Below are 5,988 nucleotides of genomic sequence, written 5' to 3'. Positions count from 1 at the left end.
CCTTGAGGCTGGTTCATAGCTGTTTCTAACTGAAGACTGATAGTGATTGACAGATACTCATTTTTCTAACTAACCGTTCATGACATCTACCCTACCCTCTGGAGTTTAAACTCTTCTCTCGGCGGGCCCTGGAAGTTGGTACTTTTTGGCAAGGATTAGGTTTTGAAGTCTTGAGTCTGCTTGTTAACCTCTGCCTGCAGCCCTGGCAGACTGTCCTGGATATCAGAGATGCCCCTGGGAAGTACTGAGCTAAGATGCTTCCCAAGGTATTAAACGCTCACTCTGCACCTGGCAGAGGGGTGATGCAGTGCTTGGTACTCACTTGGCTGTGTTGAGGTTTCTAAAGGGAGATCTTGCCAGTGCTTAAATCCAAAATTCCTGTACACTTCAAACAGAATTCCTTGTGTCCAGCACAGAACATCCATTCTTGTCACAGTGTTCCCCTTTCCTCTCCATCTTAGTCTTTAAAAAGCAAAAACCCAGGCCCAGGTCAAGGGGCACTGTCACTGGGATGGGGGGGTTCATGCTCCTTCCTGGTGGCTGTGCAGAGTCACAGTCCCTCAGCAGTGCCTTTGCATCACCTGCAGACCAACCCGTCTCTGCCCACCTGGGAGAGGAGGCCCTTGCAGCCCCTGTACACCTTAAGCAGGTGTCTTGAAGAGCTCGAGGACACCCATGTGTCCATTTTAAGTGTCTTTTAAAAACATTTTGTATTAAAAAACCCTCCCTGTCTAATACCACCAGCTCCAACCTCACTGAAAAGTGGAGACTGCCAGCACTGTGCTCAGCCTTGCCCTCGTCTCCCTGATGTGCTGTCCCTTCACCCCCATCCATTCTCTGTCACCAGTGGACAGTGGAGGGCTTATGCAGTCCTGTGTGATCCCATGACCAGTTTTTGTTTTTTAATTGTCTTTCCAAACCAGCAGGTATTTGGAAGTTAGAGAAAAAATTAAATTCTCACCAATGGTTGCTGTTAACAGTTAATAAAGGATTTGAATATCAACTTGGTGTCTTTCTGTTTTGTGGTGTTGGGATGGAACTCAACTTCTGAACCACTAAGCTACACCCCCAGCCTCAGCTTGTTGTGTTAATGGAGTGGAGAGAGTCACTGTTGGTTCAAACTGGCCTTGAACTCATTTTGCTGGGCAGGGTGGCACGCGCCTGTAATCCCAGCACTTGGGAGGCTGAAGCAAGGAGGATAGTGAGTTTGAGACCAGGGTGGGCTACAAGGTGAGCTCAAGGCGGCTGGCCTGAACTGCATAGCAAGACCCTGTCTCAAAAAGACAAAATAAAAAGGGGCTGGGGATATAGCTCAGTGGCATAAGTGCCTGCCTGGCAAGTGCAAGGTCATGAGTTCGATCCCCGGTACCAAAAAAAAAAAAAAAAAAAAGAACTCACTGTTAGCCCAGGCTGGCCTCCAACTCACTGCAATCCCCCTGCCTTAGTCTTGTTGTATTAATTTTTTTTTTAATTTAAAGTTCCAAGTGAATAATTATTTCACATCTGGGGAGTCCTGGCTGGTGGAGGAGATAGGCCAAGCTAGTTGGCCACTTCGTTTATAACAGAGCACTTAATGAATAGGTCTGGTCCCATAAAAGTGAGATGATACAGGCCTTTCCTAGGGAGCAAGGGCCAAATCTGTGGACTGTGCCAGGTGCACCCATAGAGCCCTCCAGGTGCCACTTTCTGCAGCAGGGCTGTCATGGCCCTTTGGGTGCTTGTTAGACACCCGTCGTGTTGTGTCTTCAGCTGGGCTGGGCTGTGTGGGTGTCAGATTCCTGGTAATGAATGCAGCATTTGAGGCCTTAGGAACAAGGGTCCTGTTCCCCTGGCGGGCGGTGGTGGACAGAGGACCACAGAAGAAAACTGGTCTACAAGTCCTCCCATCGGAACAGTGCAGAGGTGGGAGACGCTGGCTTTGTGGTCAGTGCCAGCTATGCCTCTGAGGAGCTGGTTTCCTACAGGATTCTTGGGTCTCTGAGCCTCAGTTTTGTTTTGTTTTTTGAGACAGGATCTTGCTGCATAGTTCAGGTTGCCTGTGAACTCACTATGCAGCCCAGGCTGGCCTTGAACTTTTAGCAGTCCTGTTGCCTCAGCCCCCAGTGCTGGGATTATAGGTGTGTGTCACCATGTCCATCAGTTTTAGCAAAGATAGGGCTAGTAACTTGTAGCTTTTATGAGGCTCAGGGAGTGTCCAGCACCTGGTATGGGAAGAGTTCAGTTGATAGTGTTTCTTGTCAGAGAACTCAAGCCCTGCCTGCTGGCGTGGAAAGCCAGAGGCTGCTAGGCATGGATGCTGCAGCCAGCACCCAGGCAGGGGCAGCTAGTGGGACCAAAGGATCTCTAAGGAGAGATGGCACCAAAATAACCTGCAAAGCACTTTCCTATATCCATTACCCTACCCTGAAGCTAATTAGGAAGAGGGACAAAAATGGAGGCTTTTCAAGATGGAGATAAACAATAGGCCACAGCCATTTTCCCACCTGTCTGCCTCTGTCTTTGTCTCTGTTTCTCTCATTGCCCAGGTTGAGACTTGTGATCTTCCTGCCTCAGCCTCCCAGAGTGCTGGAATTAACGGTCATGTGTCACCATGCCCAGCCCAGCTTCTTTGACAGTATCTTTTTCTTCATTGTGCCAGGCCCACCCACTTCCCCAGTAATGCAACCAGTTTTCGCCACTCACAGCTTCTAATTTGGCTGCTCTAGGAACAGTAGCTCTTTGCTTTGAGATCAAAATATCTGTTCTACTACAGCCATAGGTCAGGCAGGGCCATGCTGAGGCAGTTACTTCCTCTGACTTGCAAAACCTTTAGCCTGCTTACTGCTCAGAGCAGGAAACTTCTTGTCAGGCTGGTGTAGATTGGCTCTGTTCCACATGCCAGGCAGCAGCTAGATGCCCTGCTGCTAGTACAGCAAGAAGCAGTTTTCAGAAGGGTCGGCAAACAACATGGAGTTTTGCCGCTTTGTGCCCTGCTCTTGTGCTTGATATGAGGCAAGGCCTTGCTGCCAGTGTGGTCAGTCTGTTCCGAGTCAACAGAGCAGCTAACTATAAACACTCCAGCAAGTTGTAGCTGCAGGTAGGTTGACCTTCCACTTTGCTGGCCCTAGCTGTATAAGAACATTTTTTACTGCCAGGAACTTGTCAGTGGTAGGGTTTCAGTATTTGGCTCTAAAGGCCAAAGGCTTGATCCAGAGCAAGGTGAGCAAAATCCTGGAGATGCTATTCAGGATGGTGCTACCAGGGCTCAGAAAATCGGAACTCCACCCTGATATGGTGGGGCCGGGAGGCCTCTCTGTGGTCTCCCTTAGGAAAGGGAGTGCAACAAGCTGACCTAAGGCTGCCCGTGCTACTGTCCTCAAGTAGTCACATGCAGAAGAATCCTGTTGTTCTGAACTGTGCCTAGCAGGTCCATTTCCAGTCCAGGAAATGAGAGCAGGATCAGCTTTGTTCCTGAATCAAGGCCTGGAGATTTCAGAAGCCCAGGCCCAACTCTAGCAAACTCAGTCCTGCTTGGACCAGGATTACCACTGGACACTTTGGAGGCTGCAGCTGAGTCGGCCTAAGCTCAGCAGGGTCCCACACAACTGGGGTCTAAGGTTGGGGCACCAACCAAGTGGGTGGCTTTCTGGGAAGCATGGGTAGATATCAAGCTATCACATGGCGTAGATGTCGGTCGGGGTGGGAGGCTGTGTGGCTGGGGCACGCTGGCCCTCGCGGTCCTGGCGCAGCCCCTCCACGCAGGCGCCGGGAAATGCAGGCAGCAGGCACTCGGGGAAGCGGCGCGGAGACGCACACCAGCCCTCAGGTAGGCCGACGCTGCGCAGTTCAGAACCGCCATCCCACAGAGAAGCACCCACACAATAGGCGCCCCCCGGAGACGTGCGTGAACCATCCCGACATGGAGAAACCTCTGGGAAAACATGCCACACAGCGGGTCGCTCTTGGCCCTGCCCTCGAGAGCCAGAAGGTCCGGAGTCAGCGGAGGAGCAGCTGATGAACAAGGACTTGGAGAACACGAGAGTACCGACGCCCGACGACGCAGAGGTCGAGCTGACTGAGGACAGGGGAGCCATTCGGGAGCTGGAAACCAGGAGGACCTTGCGCGGCACTCGGGGAGACCCCCTGGAGGCCATTCTTCCCCTAACTGTACAGGCTGCGGTGGAGGAGCGAGTGGAGCTCTGGAGAGGTCTGCACCGAGACTTCATGGATTACACGGGTGCCCAATATTCAGATTCTGTAGAACCGCCTTCATGGAGAAGGTATGTGTCTAGGTTACCTGCTTGGGATACTTGGCACCTGATCGTGCTGAGACTGACATTGGGCCGAGGACTTCATCCACGTGTTCCTGCCGCCTGTGTTGACGGTTGAGGAGAGGACACTAAGTGGTTGCGGAGTCCCAGTGTGCTGGGAGGCCGGAGAGAACACTCCTCTGCTTTCTTAGACAAGAGGCATTGATAAAGCATACTTCCCTGGATCCCAGTTCAGTAGAGAGACAAACTATTCTTGAGGATGGGTTTGTTGCTCAGTCAGCCCCAGATAGTGGAAGGGGGCTGCGGAAGATGGCTTTTGCCCCGGGTAGCTCGCTTGAGATGTTGGTAGGAGTTGCCTCCTCAGTGTTTTGTGGCCGTGGTGAGGGGAAGGCCAAGGGAAGAGGGCAGAGAGACCGAGAGGGGACTGCTGCCTTTGATGCAGCACTGGGAGAGGCAGACCCTGGGTCTGCTTCTCAGGCCCTGGGGTTGGGAGGGGGGTGGCTTGTAGGCTGCATTCCTCTGCTGCTGCTGTTGGGGGCTGGGCCACCTCAGGAGGGACTGCCCTGGGAGGCCCCCTGGGCCATGCTCTGACTGTGGGGATGGCCACTGGAGGTCGGGCTGCCCTCTGAAGCGGTGGTCCCCGGGGCTGGGGCCCCTCCTACCAGCTGGTCCAGCAAGAATGAAGGGGCCCAGGGCATACTCTGCCTTCTCCCTCTGGCTGGACCTTTGTCTCCAAGGAGTAGCTCTGCGAAATCATGACTATAGAGGAAAAGGTGGACAGCCTGTTGCTGGACACTGGTGCTGGTCTCTTGCTCCTTCTTTTCAGTCCTGGCCTTCCTTCCAGCCATCACACCTCAGTGAGGGGAGTCACTGATGAGGAGGTAATCCGCTATTTTTCCGCAACCCTTGGGCTATAACTACTTGTTGGATCTTTCTTGCATATCTTTCTTTTCCCGAGAAGCCACTTTGAGGATGCCAACATGTATTGCAGCAGCCGTTGATGATTTCCTACCAATCTGTCCCTAACTCTGTAATGTCTGTATTGTTCCTATGCTATTTCGTAAATGGATGTATGTTTGTTACTATGTGTTTTCAACAGCAACCATTGAAAATAGTCAATGGTTATTTGATTGATCACTCATGTATAGCTCTATTTGTTTTCCCTAGAAACCACTTTGGAGAATCCAAGCTATAGTATAACAACCATTGATAATTTCCTGCCGTTTTTGTCTAACTCACTATTATTTGTCTATTTGTTTTCCTGAGAAACTATCTTGAAGATACCAATAGGTAAAATAACAACCATTGATAATGTCCTACCACTTTGTCTGTAATTTGGTGAATCCCCCTATTGCTATGTTGTCCTTCTTTTACTCTTTAAAATTGAAAAAGAAAAAAGCTATCACATGGATTAGCATTCTCCATAAAATGGCCTGCTCACTCCAAGCAAAAACAGCCTTGCTTTGGCAGTGCTCAGCAAAGTGAATTTGATAAAGTGTCAGCTTTGGGGCTTCCTCATTCAGAAGGCAGAAGTTTGTGCTTAGATTCATGGAGGCATTTTCCTATAGTAAATGCCATGTTTTTGTTTCCTGTGGCTTTTTTTTTTTTTTTTTTTTTTGAGACAGGGTCTTGCCATAGTTCAGGCTGGCCTTGAACTCACAGTGATCTTCCACCCTCAGCCCTGAGTTCTAGGGTTACAGGTGTGGGCCCCCACGCCCAGCAGCTCATGAACACTGCC

The sequence above is a fragment of the Chinchilla lanigera genome, unplaced genomic scaffold, assembly GCF_000276665.1.
Source record: "Chinchilla lanigera isolate Chin_1 unplaced genomic scaffold, ChiLan1.0 scaffold00036, whole genome shotgun sequence".
NCBI lineage: Eukaryota > Metazoa > Chordata > Mammalia > Rodentia > Chinchillidae > Chinchilla > Chinchilla lanigera.
Note: the sequence above shows the minus strand (reverse complement) of the source record.